Here is a 19,120-nt window from a genome sequence, read left to right on the forward strand (position 1 = left end):
AAAGGACATAGCTGCTAGACTGGGTATGCGGCAGGTGGTGAGGGAACCAACAAGAGGGAAAAACATACTTGACCTCGTTCTCACCAATCTGCCTGCCGCAGATGCATCTGTCCATGACAGTATTGGTAGGAGTGACCACCGCACAGTCCTTGGGGAGACGAAGTCCCGCCTTCACATTGAGGACACCCTCCATAGTGTTGTATGGCACTACCACCACGCTAAATGGGATAGGTTTCGAACAGATCTAGCAATGCAAAACTGGGCATCCATGAGGCGCTGTGGGCCATCAGCAGCAGCAGAACTGTACTCAACCACAATCTGTAATCTCATAACCCTGGCATATTCCCCACTCTACCATTACCATCAAGCCAGGAGACCAACTCTAGTTCAATGAAGAGTGCAGGAGGGCATGCCAGGACTAGCACCAGGCATACCTCAAAATGAGGTATCAACCTGGTGAAACTACAACACAGGACTACCTGCATGCCAAACTGCGTAAGCAGCATGTGATAGACAGAGCTAAGCAATCCCATAACCAATGGATCAGATCTAAGCTCTGCAGTCCTGCCACATCCAGCCGTGAATGGTGGTGGACAATTAAACAACTAACTGGAGGAGGTGGCTCCACAAATATCCCCATCCTCAATGCTGGGGGAGCCCAACACATCAGTGCGAAAGATAAGGCTGAAGCATTTGCAACAATCTTCAGCCAGAAGTGCCGAGTTGATGATCCATCTCAGCCTCCTCCTAAAGTCCCCAACATCACAGATGCCAGACTTCAGCCAATTCGATTCACTCCGCATGATATCAAGAAACGACAGAAGGCACTGGATACTACAAAGGCTATGGGCCCTGACAATATTCCGGCAATAGTACTGAAGACCTGTGCTCCAGAATTTACCGCGCCCCTAGCCAAGCTGTTCCAGTACAGCTACAACACTGGCATCTACCCGGCAATGTGGAAAATTGCCCAGGTATGTCTTGTCCACAAAAAGCAGGACAAGTCCAACTCGGCCAATTACCATCCCATGAGCCTACTCTCAATCATCAGTAAAGTGATGGAAGGTATCATCAACAGCGCCATCAAGCGGCATTTGCTTAGCAAATAACCTGCTCAGTGACGCTCAGTTTGGGTTCCGCCAGGGCCACTCAGCTTCTGACCTCATTACAGCCTTGGTTCAAGCATGGACAAAAGAACTGAACTCAAGAGGTGAGGTGAGAGTGACTGTCCTTGACATCACAGCAGCATTTGACCGAGTATGTCATCAAGGAGCCCTAGCAAAACTGAAGTCAATGGGAATCAAGGGAAAACTCTCCACTGGTTGGAGTCATACCTAGCACAAAGGAAGATGGCTGTGGTTGTTGGAGGTCAATCATCTGAGCTCCAGGACATCACTGCAGGAATTCTTCAGGGTAGTGTCCTCGGCCCAACCATCTTCAGCTGCTTCATCAATGACCTTCCTTCAATCGTAAGGTCAGAAGTGTGGATGTTCCCTGATGATTGCATAATGTTCAGCACCATTCGCAACTCCTCAGATACTGAAGCAGTCTGTGTAGAAATGAGCAAGACCTGGGCAATATCCAGGTTTGGGCTGATAAGTGGCAAGTTATATTCGTGCCACACAAGTGCCAGGCAATGACCATCTCCAACAAGAGAGAATTTAACCATCTCACCTTGACATTCAACAGCATTACCATCACTGAATCCCCCACTATCAACATCCTAGGGGCTACCATTGACCAGAAACTGAACTGGAGTAGTCATATAAACACTGTGACTAGTGGAGCAGAGGCTAGGAATCCTGCGGCGAGTAGCTCACCTCCTGACACCCAAATCCTGTCCACCATCTACAAAGCACAAGTCAGGAGCACGATGGAATAGTCTCCACTTGCCTGGGTGGGTGCTGCTCCAACAACACTCAAGGACCTCGACACCATTTGAACAAAGCAACCTGCTTGATTGCCAGCCCATCGACAAACATTCACTCCCTCCACCACCGATGCACAGTGGCAGCAGTGTATACCATCTACAAGATGCACCACAGCAAAGCACCAAGGCTCCTTAGACAGCACCTTCCAAACCCACGATATGTACCAACTAGAAGGACAAGTGCAGCAAATGCATGGGAACGCCACCACCTGCAAGTTCCCCTCCAAGTCACACATCATCCTGACTTGGAACTATATCGTCATTCCTTCACTGTCGCTGGGTCAAAATCCTGGAACTCCCTTCCTAACAGCACCTACCCCACATGGACTGCAGCAGTTCAAGAAGGCAGCTCACCACCAGCTTCTCAAGGGCAATTAAGGATGGGCAATAAATGCTGGCCTAGCCAGCGACGCCCATATCCCGTGAACGAATAAAAATAAATACATTTGACCTGTCGTGTCTATGCTGGTTTCTGCAAGAACAACTCACCTAGTCCCACTCCCTTGCCTTTTCCCCATAGCCCTACAACTTTTTTTCTCTTCAGATAATTGTTCAATTCGCTTTTGAAGGCCTCAATTGAATCTGCCTCTGAATACTCAGGCAGTGCATTCCAGATCCTGACCACTCACTGTGTAAAATAAGTTTTTTCTCCTGTCAACGTTACTCCTTTTGCTAATCACCTTAAATTGGAGTCCTCTGCTTCTGGATCCTTCTGCCAAGAGGAGCAGATTCTCCCTATCTATTCTGTCCAGACCCTTCATGGTTTTGAACACAGTTGTGCATTGTTGCTGTATTTATTAACATAACAGGGCATCCTGGAGAACGTCTCAGATTCAGGATAAGGCCAACTAAGAACTATTTATTATTTACATAATACTATATATGCTCCCACCAGGTTTCCTAAGGTCTGCATCCTTTGTGCTGCTCTCTCTGCTTCTCCCAAGCCTAACCTCATGTGACTATAACATCATCACTCTTACAGTGTGAGGGGTTGCTCTCACTGTCTTCAGCATTAACTCTTTATATTCTTATACTACTTCTCCCCCCAAGTCTTTATTCAACATTGTATCAAACATATTTACATACTTGACTTTTCTATTACCCTCTCTCCCCACGAGTCTCTAACTTCACAGATTTAGTCTGTTAGGAGGTTTTACAACTCTCCCTGATCTGGTTGTAGTCTGACTGGGATGATCAGTAGTTTTCCTTGTAAGTCTGGACCGCTGATTTGGTTGCTCTTGACTACAGATTGTCGCCTTCTGTTCGGATTGGGTTTGTTCCTCTTCATCTAGATCTTCCAAATGAATGACTGGCTGTTGCTTTTGAGGAATAGTGATGATAGTTCTCCTATTTCTCCTTACGTTTCCTTCAGTTATGTGTTTAACATACAATCTCTGGTAGTTCTCGTGTCTGTCAATTACTGTACCTTCTCTTTCCAGGTCATGTATCCATACTCTTTGACTATTTTTTAGTTCAGGTAAGTTTCTTGCTTGAAATCTTCTATTATATTTCTGTGTTTGTTGCCTTCTGTAAGAATTTTCTCTGTCTCTTACTTTCTCGTAATCCTGGACATTCAATCCAGGAAGCAAGTTCTTCGGCAATGTAGGAAGGAAGCTTTTTTTTCATCTTCCTGTCCATCAGTCGTTCTGTTGGTGATAATCCAGACATCAGTGGCATAGTGAAAGTAGAAGATCTTCATTCTTATTTAGTAATGAGTTATGGTTCTTTGACCTTTCCACCTCTCTCTTCAACTGTGGGTACCTTGACCAAATCGTGAGATGTCAAAATCCCATCTTCGTCACAAAGTGAGAAAAATATTCATTCACAAATTGTGGTCTGTTGTCTGACAATATTTCGTCAGGGATACTATGCTTCACAAAAATATCTTGAAGAGTTCTGATGACCGTTTCTGTAGTTGTAGAATGCAATTTTCTGACTTCTATCCACTTTGAGAAGTAATCGATGATGATCGAGTATGACGTCACACCAAACTTAAATAAATCCATACCCAGCCTTTGCGACAATCTGGTTAACAGAGGTTCACATTGTTCTGATCTCTGTACTGTCCATGTCTGACAGTATTGGATCACATTCTTGATATCCTTAGATATTCCAGACCACTGTACCAAAGATTGTGCCCTCAATTCGCATTGGCTCTACCCAAAGGACCTTGGTGTAAATGATTTAAGATCTCTGACCTCATTGGCCTAGGAATGACTAGTCTGTTGTTGTATACTAACAAGTCATCTATGATGGTAAAGTATTTTTGATACTCATAAAACTTTTTCATTGTTCTCCCACACGGACGTTTTTGTGGCCATCCTTGTATGCAATACTGCCTTACATGACTACAGCCCTTTTGGACTTGGCGTATTTCCTACAACTTCTGTGTGCTGACTGACCAATTTTGTGCTGTATGTTGGGAATATGATTCTATCTCGCATACAAAATTCACATCCTACTGGGTTGGATCGTCTACCGTCGCTCTAGAAAGCACATCGGCTGACAATTGCAACATCCTTTGGACGTATATTGTCTCAACTGTATACCACATCAAACTTAGATGGAATCTTTGTATCTGTGGAGGTGTTTTTGCAATCCTCTTCTCGTCTAACAAAGATACCAAAGGTTCATGGTCTGTCTCGATGACAACAGTAGACATAGGTAGTGTAGGGTTGTAGTAAACCAAGATGTCCGGTGATGTAAGCATATCTTTTATTCTCCTGAATGCTTGTTCCTGCTGGGAATACCAACACCCCGCTTGCTGTTTTCTGAGGAGTTGTCTCAGTGGATCAGTTATCTGTGCATGCTAAGTGAGGTAGAAACTTTGCAGTTGGTTTACCATTCCCAGGAATCTCTGGAGCTGCTAAATGGTAGTAGGATAAGGAAATTCTGTAATGGCCCTTGTCTTCTGTGGATCTTCTGGGGAGCCACGCCAGGATTTTAAGATCCCCAGGCCCTTAATTGGCCTGAGGAAGGACTTCCACCTCTCTGAGGCAGGAGGTCATGCCTAATGGAGCTGCAGGCCAAACAGCCGGCCGGCAGCTCTCAGTCCCAGCAGCATCACAGCAGTGGCCACTGCTGGGACTACACCCAGCCAACAGAAGCAAGAGTGACGACGGCCCCAGAAGAGAGGTAGGTTTTCAGGGCCTCATCGGGGACAATCAGCTGGGCCCCAGTGAGGCAGTTAGGAGTGGGGTGGGGGAGTGTTGTGCAGTGGGGGCGGTTGGGCTGTGGTGTTTCCTCTGTGGGGCATAGGGTACCCAATCAGGAGGGACCCCCCCCAAGCCCACAAGAAGGGCCCCCCACGTTCTGGGGACCTCAGCAGCACACCAGCCGTTGGTAAAATACCAGCAGTGGCGGGAGGAGACCTTCAAGTGGCAGCTAATTGGCCACTTAAGGGCCTTGATTGGCCTGGAGTGGGCGGGCTGTTTCTGGCCGCCACCGCCCAACTTAAAATTGCAGTGGGGGCAAAAAGGCATCGGGAACAGCAATCCATGCCTCCCACTCAATTTTATGCCCCCTCCCCCAGCCACCAGCCCGCTGCTGTGGGGGGCCATAAAATTCTGGCCTATGTGTCCCAAGAAATCAATTGACGTTTTGGAAAATTTGCATTACACGTTTACATTAAGTCCTGTATCTTGAAGTCTCTGTAGAACCATTTGAACTCTTTGGTCATGTTCCTCTACTGACTGCCCATGTATCAGGATGTAATCCATGTGACAAATAAGTCTTTTGAGCCCTTCCAAGATGTAGACACGGACCTTTGAAAGATCTCTGGTGCATAAGTTATTCCAAATGGTCACCAATTGAAATCAACATCTCCTGAAAGGTGTTATAAATGTAGTCAGTAATCTTGAGGTCTCATCTAGGGGTACCTGCCAAAACCCACTATTGGCATTGAGTTTTAATAAACCTGGTGCTCTGAGAGAGTTTCGCTAAGCTGCCATCAACTGTGAAAATTGGCTGAATTTCACGCGCTACTGCTTTATTGAGCTGTGTTAAATCCACACAAATATGTAGAGTTCCATTCTGTTTTGGGACAGGAACCATGGCTGAACACCACTCCATTGGTTGTGTTACAGGAGAGATAACTCCCATTGTCATCTCTTCCAATTGGTCTTGAACTTGGCTTAATAATGGATGAAGTATCTTTCTGAGTGTAAAGATACACACTGGCCTGGCCCCTTCCTCGACTGTGATTCTGTATTCCGTCTTGAGTCTTCTGAGCCCTGTGAACAGCTTCGGGAATTCTGCTTGGTTGCGATTCTTTACCCTGTTTACCTGACTTCGTCTATCTTCTTGATCAAATGCAGGTCTAAGCATGCTTTTCTACTCAGTAAGGAAAATTCTTGATTATGCAAGACAGATAAGGTCCCCACGATATGTCTCCTTCTGTGTTGGAGAGTTGCTTGCAGTTTGCCTTTTACTCTCAGTTGTGTCCCGCTTGGACCATGCAACTGTGTATCTGCTGGCTGTAGGCAATATCCCATCCACCATGGCTCTTGGTCTATCAGAACTGTGACACTAGCACCTGTGTCCAGTTTAAAATTCGTGAGGAGTCCATATATATAGATGTCCGCCATCCAGAATCTTCAATTTGGGCTATTTATTTCTCCTCGGAAATCTCCTGGTGTTTTATCTGCTGGATACTGATGCACTTGATTCACTGCTCTCTGCGTGAAAGTCTTCTGCTTTGCACTCTTGAGTAAAGAAGTTTTGCTCTGGCACTAATGTCCAGTCTTTTTACAATTGAAGCACTCAGCTTTATTTGCTGGACACTGCTCCCTTCTGTGGGTCTTCCTGGCTCCACAGCATTGGCATGCTTTCCCGGTGTCATGCACCTTCTCACCTGTGTGTGTCTTCTTTTCCACAAAGTGTTTTTCAGGCGTTGGCTTCACAAACTGTACCATCACTGGACTTCTCACTGGCTTGTCTTCAGCCCGCAGATTGGCCCTATTTTGTTTGCGGACTTCAGTCTGTCTTACAAACTGAATGGCCTTTTCAAGTGTAAGGCCCTCCTTCAACTGCAAAAGGTTTGACAAAGATTCAACAGCTATGCCGACACTATTCATTTTCTGATTAGTTCTGCCTTTAATTTACCGTATTTGCATCTCTCTGCCAATATAGGTCATTAATATAAGAATTGACAGATCTGCTTATCTTCTGCTCCCATTAATTAAATTTGGCCCTTTCCATGATTTTATTGCTGTGAAGATTAAAATTGTTAAAGCTTGAAGGGCATCTTCAAATTTATCAGAACCTCGTTTACCCCCTTACTTCACTATTACATCGTCCACAATCACACCTACTGAATATAAAAGGGTGTTGACCTGTTCACCTTCTGACTTTATATGGAGTTAGGAAACAATCCTAAACCTCTTGCTCTAAATAGACCAATTTTGAACCTGATTAGGTCCTTCTAGATCTTGAAAACTTTCTAGCTTTCCAAATTTTGAATCCATAGTACTTTCTTCACATTAGTATGGCTTTCTAGGGTGTTCCCTTTTGTTTTTAAACATTGCAGGATTGAATGAAGGTTTTCGCAGTCTTTTTGGGGATTTCCGACCTTTCCCATGCTTTCTCTCCGCAGTCTGGCTGAGCAATGGCTGCCCGACTCGTAGGTCGCCTCTTTGCCCGAGATCAATTTCTCTACCCATGGTTTTGACCCAATGCGCCATTAACCCTTAACGGCCTGGTACAAATCTCTCACCCGATCCTGGCCTGTCATCCAGCGCTGAAACTCAAACCCAATCGCTGGAGTTGGATGTACCGTTGCAGACCCTCAAGCTGTTGTGGTGCAGTCTGAGACGCTGCAGAGTTTTCTACTGACTGTCCGCACCGTCTGTGGCTACAGAGTAGCCCCTGCATTCGTTGCTGTCCCCCGACTAGATCTGCTGTTTTCCTGGCACTTCTCCATGAGGTAGGCAGATCTTCAAATTTTCTTGGTCGTTTTAACCGCTGTCACTATTTGTGCGTTGTTGTTGTACTTAGTAGCATGGTTGGGGCATCCTGGCGAAAGTCAGGATAAGGTCAACTAAGAACTGTTTATTATTTACATAATATTATATACACTCTCATCAAGCCTCCTAAGCTAGCATCCTTCATGCTGCCAGCTCTGCTTCTCCCAAATCTAACCTCATGTGAATGTTACATCATCACTCATACAGTGGGAGGGGTTGCTCTCACTGTCTTCAGCATTAACCCTTTACATCCTTATACTGCAAGCATCTCTATCAAATCTCCTTTTAATCTCCTCTTCTCCAAGGAGGACAGCCCCAGCTTCTCCAATCTATCCATATAACTGAAGTTCTTCATCCCTGGAACATTCTTGTGAATCTTTTCTGCATCCTCTCTAATTCCTTCACATCCTTCCTAAAGTGTGGTGCCCAAAACTGGACACACTCCAGTTGAGGTTGAACCAGTGTTTTATACAGGTTTATGTTAACTTCCTTGCTTTTGCACTCTATGCCCCTATTTAGAAAGCCCAGGATCCCATATGCTTTATTAACCGTTTTCTCAAGCAGCCCTCCCACCTTCAATGATTTGTGTACATATACCTCCAGGTCTCTCTGTTCTGGCACCATGCACAGTAGAATAACTGGTAAATTCTGACTTTATCTACTGATGTTACTGTAAAGTTCTTGCACTATCCAGCTCAGTAATGACTCCCAGACACCACCCAAATTTCAATAATGTGTATAAATCAGTTAAGAAAATCTTCAAGGCATCTACTGAAACGATCCATTAAAATAGACAGAAAACAAATGTAATTAAAGTCAAACTTATGATCATAAGGGAAAAAATGTCACCTTGCTATCTACCAGTACTGACTTTCCTATTTACTCCAATGTTGATGTCGAGAAGCAACACGTAGTGAGGTTTACCACAGTCCAGTTGCAAAATCACATCCTCAACAGCAAAGCTCACGAGGCCCACCACAGCACCATAATTACCAATCAGCATCCAAGAAGAAAACTCCCCCAACCTCCATTCATTCGAACTTGCTGACGAACCACAGCAGATGGCATTTTATTGCATGCTTTTTCAAGAAATTTCAGGGCACTCTTCCCTTACAAGGTTTAGGTCTACTTCAAGGAAATGATATGCAAATGTAGCTTGGGTGAGTCATGAGAGAATTATTTTACACTCATTTAAAGTGCTTCCCCCTGTTACCACTTGCTGTTTTAAAATATTATCCCTGAGCTTTCAGTTAGGGCTTTTCATAGATTCATAGAATCTCACAGCTTAGAAGCAGGCCATTCAGCCTGTTCTGTCTGTGCTGGCTCTTTGAAAGAGCAGTCGTGCTTAATCCCACATCCCTGCTATTTATCCGTAATCCTGTAAATTCCTCATCCTCGAGTACTTGTCCAACTCCCTTTTAAAGTTATTTATGAAATCAGTTTCCACCATATTTTCCAAAACAGCATTCCAGATTTTGACAATTCTCTGAATGAAAACATTTTTCCTTTTCTCCCCTCTAGATCTTTTGCCAATGATTTTAAATCTATAGTCCATTTACCAGAGGGAATAGTTTTTCTCTATTGGCTCTATCAAAAACTCTCATCATCTTCCTAAACCGTTATTAGGTCACTTCTGAACTGTTTCTGTTCCAAAGAGAACAGTCCTAACTTTTCCAACCTTTCCTTAACAAAGTCCCTCATTAATGGTTCATTCATTCGTTCGTTGATGTCATCTTCTTCCCAGAATGTTGACTGCTATGGATCTCCACCTCTGTCTCTCCTGGCTGCCTTTACACATTCTGCAAAGGTCAACTGCATCCAGTCAACTGCATTCATTCCTGGTAACATCCTGGTAAACCTCCTCTGTACCCTTTCTAAGACCCTTCTGCAAGTCTCCATTTTAATGTGGTAAGAGATACTTGCACAAACTCATGGGTTATGGGGCTGGTTGGTTAATGTGGCGTGCATCCATGAGTAACATAAATCACCTGGGTACAGTTTAGCAAAAGATATCAATCTGGTATCAATGTACATTTTAGGGAAAGACAGGAAAGTGTAGGTGAGAGTAGTTAATTGACAGCTTTCTCTGTGTTGTGTCCTTGCCTGTACGGAATAATTTGGAAACAGTATTTGATATCCTGGTCACTACCTGGAATCATGCAGAGAAAGATAAGCAAAGACTTCATGTTATCCCCCAATCTTTTGATTAAAAAAACCTGAAAGCCCAGAATGGTTTGTATCTGTAGTTACATGTGACACGATCTTGGGATACATGTGTATGCAAATATTAAATGTTGCACATGAGGCAACTAGCATGCACAAATGCATGACTATGATGATATCTGCCCTCCTTTAATTCCAGCCTCTTAAGCCTCCCCAATTTTAATTGGTCTATCATTTTTTCCCACAAATATACTTTATTCATAAAATTTGTAAAAGTACATGACATAACATTTCAAATTTGGTATTACATAAAGTGCAATACAGATCAGTTTCTTTCACCACAGTACATGAGGTGCCTCACTACACTTACCATTACAGGTTATATTTACAATATACATTTACATTCCATGTCAGACATTTTCTGGTGCATACAGCCAGAGAGGGTTTTACACAGTTTCCAGCCCCTCGGTATACTATGGCAGGAGGGCCTTACCCAGTGGCCTTACTACGCCATTGAGCCTTTGTGGCGGCTGTCCCAAGCTTTAGGTCATCCCTCAGCACGCAGTCCTGGACTTTGGAATGTACCAGCCTGTCACGCAGGGGAGGCAGTGGCATAGTGGTAATGTCACTGGATTAGTAATCCAGTGGCCCAGGCTAATGTGTTCGAATCCCACCACAGCAGATGGTGAAATTTAAATTCAAGTAATAAATCTGGAATTAAAAAGCTAGTCTAATGGTATAACCATGAAACCATTGTGGATTGTTGTAAAAACTCATCTTGTTCACTAATGCCCTTCAGGGAAGGAAATCTGCTGTCCTTACCTGATCTGGCCTACATGTGACTCCAGACCCACAGCAAAGTGGTTGACTCTTAAATGCCCACTGAAATGGCCTAATAAGCCATTCAGATGTATAAAACAAAGGGCAATTAGGTTTGGGCAATAAATGCTGGCCTAACCAGTGACGCCTACATCCCATGGACGAATAAAGAAAAAACTTGGTTGTTGACAGCTCTTTGCACTGAAAGGCCAGCAAGTTTTGGGAAGACCAGAGTGCATCTTTCACCAAGTTGATGGACATCCAGCAGCAGTTGATGTTTATCTCGGTGTGCATTCCTGGGAACAGCCTAGCGAGGACTCAGTCTTGCGTTATGAAGGTCATCGGGATGAACTTCAAGAAAAACAACTGTATCTCTTTTCAGACCTGCTTTGCAAAGGCACATTCCAGAGGAAGTGGATGATGGTCTTTTCCCACCTCAGCTACCTCAAGGGCAGCGTGCGGAGGTGGTGAGATTCCTTGCATGCAGAAAGGATCTCACCACCAGCCAAGCTACACCATGGTGCTTGTTTGAAAGTTCTGGCGATGAGGCATTCTGCCAAATGAGTTTGACAGTCTGCTTGGGGAATGAGGGAAAGGCACCAACATGTTGCACCACAGACATTTGACAAAATTATTGACTCAGCCATGGACTTGGGGGCAATTAATCTCTATATGAAGTGTATAGCCAACCTAATGCCACCAAAACCTAATCTGATTTAAAATACATTTCTCCCTATAAATAAAGTAGTTAAGCATACAAACATAAATGGAGAGCAGCACAACTGTATTAGATTGTTAGCAAGCAAAACAGAATGCAATTCCAATGCGAATTACTGTAGTAGACAAAATAGAGCTAGCTACACCATGTCATGGGGTGGTAGGAGAACCTTATCAGATGACCTCTGTGGATTCACACTGCGTCAAGAGTGTGAATTCATGCAATAAACCATGAAACTCAAGGAGAGAATTCTTATTGTGGTTATTGAGGTGAGGAAGTAGAAAAATCAGCAATAGGAATTTGGACCATTTCACACACTTCTGTTGTCACAAGACAATTTAACCCATGATGGTCATTGCTTGTACAACTTCATCTGCTTATAAAATGTAGCTGAAGACAGGGCAACCAACAAAAGGGCAGTGATTTCCAAATCAGGAGAATTTTATAGGATGAAGCAGGTAATACTTCAGAAAAGTCATGTAAAACAGAAAAGCAGAGGCAGACAGAATGGACAGACAGATTAATCGTAGGTAACCCAATTCACAGCAAAAGAAAAAGAATCAGTTAATGACTGCTTCGAACATGGTCATTGAAACATAATGAGTTTTTACTATGTCTTCCCTGACAGTTTTTAAAACTGTAATGCAGCATGGATTTTGTTATGAAGTCATACACAGTTCATCATAGAGTAAGGTTTATTAAAGTTATTTGTTACATTTATTTACTAACTAATGTATATGGGTCAGCAGCATCCTGTTTTTGCCTATATCACTCAGCCCCATTGTACCATACTCTTGTATTTATGAGGAACTTACAGTGCTGTATTCTTGAGATTCCTTGGATTTTCTTGCCTGTTGTTCCCTGAATACAAGTTGTGGAATGATTCCAAATGGATAACAGCAGAATTGCAACCTTTATATAGAAGTAAACGTCCAGCAACTTTCAACATATCACTGAGCTTGTGAAAGTAACACGTGCCAGAGAGTAGAAATCAAGACATTCCCTAAGTGACTTTTGCCATTTTTAAATGAGTTTATATCACACAAGCCTTTAAGTTTAAAGGCTTGTGTGATATAAACTCTTTTTAAAATGGAAAAAGTCACTTAGGGAATGTCTTGATTTTCTTAACAATCCTCAATGCAGGATAAAAATTGTAATGTGTCCCCCATGCAAAAAGGTTGGACAACCCTGCTCCAAGCCTTTAAACTTAAACAGCATGGTCCAACTGAATAGAGTATTCCACAGCAATGTGGCCAGATCCATCCTTCATAACACAGGGAACAGATAGAACCTCAGCACGTAATGACACTTGGTGTTTCCGTACCAGGGTTCACCACACAGATTGATGCGGGCGCAGACGAAGGGGGCCATCGGGGTGAAAGTGAGGTTCGGTACATTTTCCCCCCTTTTTCTAGAGGTTTGGACATCATATCCCGACAGAGATGGTCCATTTTTGTTCTCCAAATAAAGCTGAAGATGGCTCGGGTGACCATCATGGCGCAGGAGTGGGGTATAGGCCAGACCTGTGCCACGTACAGCAACCCCGAGAGCACCTTGTACCGGATGACCAGATTCTTACCCGCAATGGAAAGGGAGTGCTGTTCTCTCTTGCGCAGTTTCTGTTTCACCACGGCTACTCACTCCTTGCAGTTTTTGGTTCACACCCCAGCCCCTCTGAACCATTTCCCCAGCATCTTCATCTTTGGTGGCTATGCTTTCACCAGCCAAGGCCCTAAGCTCTGGAATTCCATCCCTACACCATTCTGCCTCTGAACCTCCTGTACCTCCTTTAAGACACTTCTACCTCTTTAACCAAGCTTTTTATCATCTGCCCTAATATCACTTTATGTGGCTCGGTGTCAAATTTTGTTCTATAACATTCCTGTGAAGCAACTTGGGACATATTATAATGTTAAAGGTGCCATATAAATGCAAGTTATCGTTGTTGTTGAAGAACTGGCTTCAGACATGTCCGTTACTTGACAATAACTAAACATGAAATGGTTAATGTAGCTCAGGAATATGAGAAAATCTTCTAATGAAGGCCCTGATGCATGCTGCATAGAGAAACTGACTAATTAATAAAAGATAGAATTAAACACACTGGGACTTATCAGAGGAATAAATTAAAGTGGGGGGGGGGCATAGAATTTGGATCTCAAAAATTGAGGATTGGGTTCCTTTGAGTTAACAATGAAATTGTGACAATTGAGGTGAGGGGAAAAGAAATACATTGCAAGAATTATCCATGAATGAAAGGAGAGCTGGAAAATGTTTTAAGTCATGATTTCTTGGCAATGTAATGAACTGTAAGTTTCTGTGTAACGTATCATGACTGTCTTTGTATCATGACGTGTAGTATAGGCCAAATGAAACTGAGACTAAAAGAGCAAATGGCTCAGAAGAGGTATGTGATGCTAACAAGGTGAGGATCTTAGATAAGGCAGGGTAACTAGGGGCTATTGGAAATTAAGACTGAGAATAACTGAAACCATTCTCTGTAGTTTAAAAAAAAACATTGAAAAGCTGACAGTGCATATGAAACAGTGTAATGATGACATTTCAAAAGAAAGAGGAACATCTACTATTGGAAATCATGCAAGGTTGAAGATAGTTTGCAACATAGATCAGTACCTTTGGCCTAAGTTTGGGTTGGACATGTGAGCAGATGAGAAATTCCTAAACCATGCTCAATCAGAGGGAAACATAAGCACAGTGCTTTTGCTAGTTTCCATTTTAGAATAAAACTTCCATTGTGGAATAAAGGTTTCTGTAGAAATATTGTAGTTTATTTAAGCAACTGAAGAGTGAAACCTTTTCTAGTCAAGCCTTCCCTTGGAGCATTCCAAGTAAGGAGGCATTCCTTCATGCTTGTTATCCTATGTCTTTTAGGGTGGTTTTCGGGAGGTCTGGAGTGTCAGGTACTGTGTACGTTACCTCTGATGAAGTAAGAAAACAGATAACGGTTAGGGTAAGACAAAGACCACAATTGATGGGAGGTTCTCAGGGGAGCCAGGTTAGTTAAGGATAAGGGTGCTTTTTTAATTTATGTAAGGGAGGTAGAAAGCCTGGACTGTTAGAATGTTTTCAGAGAGGAACTGGACACGCTTCATTGAAGGCACAACAATTCATGTCTGATCACCTTGGGATCTGGTCAATGTCATGTTCTTGGGAAGAATTATAAAATGCAGCCAGAGTTAGTAAGAGACAGAACTGCTGCACGTGCTTTTAAAACATGGATTCCTTTTATTTATTTATTTCAGACTCCCTCTGCTGGTATATGTGTATGGTTGACTTAAGTGGACAAAATGCACAGTACAATTTGCAATACACTACAGTCGATGATAACAGATTATATTTAAACATAGTGGTTGCTGTGTTAACCTTTGCATTTTGACGTCTTTACTTTTTGTCTTATGAACATACGAACATATGAATTAGAAGCAGCAGTAGGCTACTTAGCCCCTCAAGCCTGCTCCGCCATTCAACAAGATCATGGCTGATCTGATTGTAACTTCAAATCCACGTTCCCGTCTACCTCCAATAACCTTTGACCCCCTTGCTTATCCAGAATCTGTCTACCTCTGCCTTAAAAATATTTAAAGACACAGCTTCCACCACTTTTTGAGGAAGAGAGTTTCACAGACTCATGACCCTCATAGAAAAAATTCCTCCTCATCTCTGTCTTAAATGTGCGACCCCTTATTTTTAAACAGTGATCCCTACTTCTAGATTCTCCCACAAGAGAAAACATCCTTTCCACATCCACTCTGTCAAGACCTTTCAGGATCTTATATGTTTCAATCAAGTCGTATCTTACTCTTCTAAACTCCAGCGGATACAAGCCTAGGCTGTCCAACCTTTCCTCATAAGACAACCCACCCATTCCAGGTATAATTCTAGTAAAGCTTCTCTGAACTGCTTCCAACGCATTTACATCCTTCCTTAAATTAGGGGACCGATACTGTACACACTACGCCAGATGTGGTCTCACCAATACCCAGTATAACTGAAGCATAACCTCCCCTGACAACACATGATAACATCCTATTAGCTTTCCTAATTACTTGCTGTACCTACATACTAACCTTTTGCAATTCATGCACTAGGACACACAGATCCCTCTGCATCTCAGAGCTCTGCAATCCCTCACCATTTAAATAATATACTTATCTTTGATTCTTCCTGCCAAAATGGACAATTTCCCACTTTCCCACTTTATACTCTATTTGTCAGATCTTTGCCCACTCACTTAACCTATCTATATCCCTTTTTAGCCTCCTTATGTCCTCTTCAAAACTTACTTTCCTACCTATCTTTGTGTCATCAGCAAATTTAGCGACCATACCTTCGGTCCCTTCATTCAAGTCATTTATATAAATTGTAAAAAGTTGAAGTCCAAGCACTGATCCCTGTGGCACACCACTCATTACATCTTGCCAACCAGAAAATGACCCATTTATGCCTACTCTCTGTTTCCTGTTAGCTAGCCAATCTTCTATCCATGCCAATATGTTACCCCCTACACCATGTGCTTTTATTTTCTGCAATAACCTTTGATGTGGCACCATATCAAATGCCTTATGAAAATCTATATACAGTACATCCACAGGTTCCTCTTTATCAACAGCACGTGTTACTTCTTCAAAGATCTTCAATAAATTGGTTAGACATGATTTCCCTTTCACAAAACCATGTTGACTCCGCCTGATTATTTTGAATTTTTCTAAATGCCCTGCTATAACTTCTTTAATAATAGCTTCTAACATTTTCCCTCCTACAGATGTTAAGCTAACTGGCCTGTAATTTCCTGCTTTCTGCCTCCCTCCCTTTTTGAAAAAAGGAGTTATATTCGCTATTTCCTAATCTTAAAGGAATATTCAGGATAGATGCAGGTAAGATGTTTCCCCTGGTTGGGAAGTCGAGAACCAGGGAACACAATTTCAAAATAAGGAGGAAGCCACATAAGACAGAGATGAGGAGAAATTTCTTTACTCAGAGAGTTGTGAATCTTTGGATTTCTCTACCCCAGAAGGCTGTGGAAACTCAGACATTGAGTATGTTTAAAGCAGAGATTGACAGATTGCTAAATACCAATGACATAAAGGAATATGAGGATAGCATGGGAAAAAAGCATTGAAGTGGATGATCAGCCATGATCGTATTGAATGGCGGAGCATGCTCGATGGGCTGAGTGGCCTACCCCTGTTCCTATGTTTCCTACCTAATGGAACCTTACCCAAATCTAAGGAATTTTGGAAAATTAAAATCAACGCATCAACAATCTCACTAGCCACCTTAAGACCCAAAGGGCTGGATTTTACGTCAGGCGGATGGGAGCTGGCCAGCGACATAAAACTCAATGGCGAAACCGTTTCCGCCCAGCCTGGGGATCCATCCCACATTTTAAGGGTCCCTGGGCTTTAATTGTTCTAAGGCGGGTCTTCTACCCGCTTGAGGGAGGAAGTCTCGCCTCATTGAGCTGCTGACCAATCATCGGGCTGGCAGCACTTAGTCCCAGCAGTGCCACGGAGGACATGGAGCCAGGAGTCCAGGTATGTTAGGGTTGCCTTGCCGGGCCAATCAGTCTCTCCCCAGCGAGGCAATGATGGTCATTTGGGAAGAAGGGGGTGTGGGCGTCTTGGGTCCTGGGTGTGGTTGGGGAAGCAGGGGCATATTTGGCTGCGCCCATTTGTCCAGGTCCCCCCACTCCCGGTGCGCTGAGAGGCCACCAGGTTTCACTGGGCAGCCTTTCACATCTCCTGGACACCCGCTTGCCATGGGTAAAATCCCCTTGGAGAGGGGCGAAGGCCCTTAAGTGGCAGTTAAGTGGCCACTTAAGAGCCTTGATTGGCCTGGGTCGGGCGGCCCGCTTCTCACCCACCCCCCATCCACGTAACGTGGGGTGGAGGTGAGATTGGGCCGGGTTGGCCTCCCAGTGCCTCCCGCTCAATTTTATGCCATCCTCCCCACCACCATCCGGCTCGCTGGGTTGGCGTAAAATTCCGGCCTAGAATAAAGTCTCTCAGGACCCAAGGACTTGTTAGCCCGCAGCTCCAACAATTTGCTCAGTACCCCTTCCCTGGTGATTGTAATTTTCTTGAGTTCCCCCTCCCTTCCATTTCCTGAGTTATAGCTATTTCTTGGATGTTTTTTGTATCCGCTGTAGTGAAGACCGATGCAAAATACCTGAGCAATTCATTTGCCATCTCATGACTTTCCATTATTAATTCCTCAGGCTCACTTTCTATAGGAGCAATGCTCACTTTGCTAATTCTTTTCTTTTTTAAATATCTGTAGAAACTCTTACTATCTGTTTTTATATTTCTAGCTAGCTTTCTCTCGCACTCTAATTTTTCCCACCTTATTAATCTTTTAGTCATTCTTTGCTGTTTTTTATATTGCAGTTACTGCAATGAACAAATATACTTTCGAACCAGTCTTCCTCTAGTCTCTGAGTATCACAGACCAAACCTAATATAAATCACTTAAAGTTGCTGATATCAACATATCTCTCAGCATTACCCCAAAATGTTTATTTCCATAGGTTCTACAGGAAATCCACTCCACAATATTCTTTTAACCCTGATTATGGTAATGTTGATTCAGGAAATAAAAACCTAGTTCTCTGCATTCCTTTGCTAATAAATCCTCAAACAATGGAATCCTTTACTAAATGCCAAAAAGCTGTCTCAGATTCTGCTGAGTCACTGTGTGATACCTTATCTTTCACAAATACCTTCATGCATGTCAATGCTTTTTGTGTTTGTTTTCAGACTTGGTGACCTTATAGTACATGCTATGCGAAAATCAATCAAACTAATTGCTGGTAGCACTCTTTAACTACTTCTTTGTCATTTATAAATTAATGTGTGCTTTGATTGGGTTGTACAGAGCTTTGTAGAATAAAAACAGATGTTTTCAATATGTGTTTTATAGAGGATTGCAAGACAATACAATACAGCCAATTCAAACATTTTCTCCAAATTTACTGACATTAAGTTGGGCTGAAGAGTTCTCTTATGTTTGGCTGGCAATCCTTTGCTGACTGCCTGTGCAGCAGCTGGTATTCCATTCATGGACTGCTAGACAAAAGGCACAAAGCTTTCTTTCCAAAAAATGAGGGTAATAAATGTAAAACCTAAAATAAGTTTTGAGTTAAGATAAGGGACTACACTTTGAAGAACTGACCCTGTGCCTTATTGATGAATTAAATCACACTTGAAGTTTAATGTGTTAGCAGGAAAAACGTCTTGACTGGATACTGAAGAAAAGATTGACTGTGGGAACAAAAACATGGAATTTGCCATCGTTGCAATCTCTAGCTAAGCCAACAGGCCTAATATCTAGTGCAAGCGTCCAATTAATCAGGTGAATTTGTAATCATGTGAGTGAGTTAGGTGAGGGGATACACAAATATCCTCTTTAATAACAGTGCACACATAAACAAGATAATGTTTTGCCACTTATGGTCTTATCAGAATTAAGATGCGTTTCCACTTCTGTTAGTTACAATGCCTCTCTTCT

This window comes from Heterodontus francisci, chromosome 8, assembly GCF_036365525.1.
Source record: "Heterodontus francisci isolate sHetFra1 chromosome 8, sHetFra1.hap1, whole genome shotgun sequence".
Lineage (NCBI taxonomy): Eukaryota > Metazoa > Chordata > Chondrichthyes > Heterodontiformes > Heterodontidae > Heterodontus > Heterodontus francisci.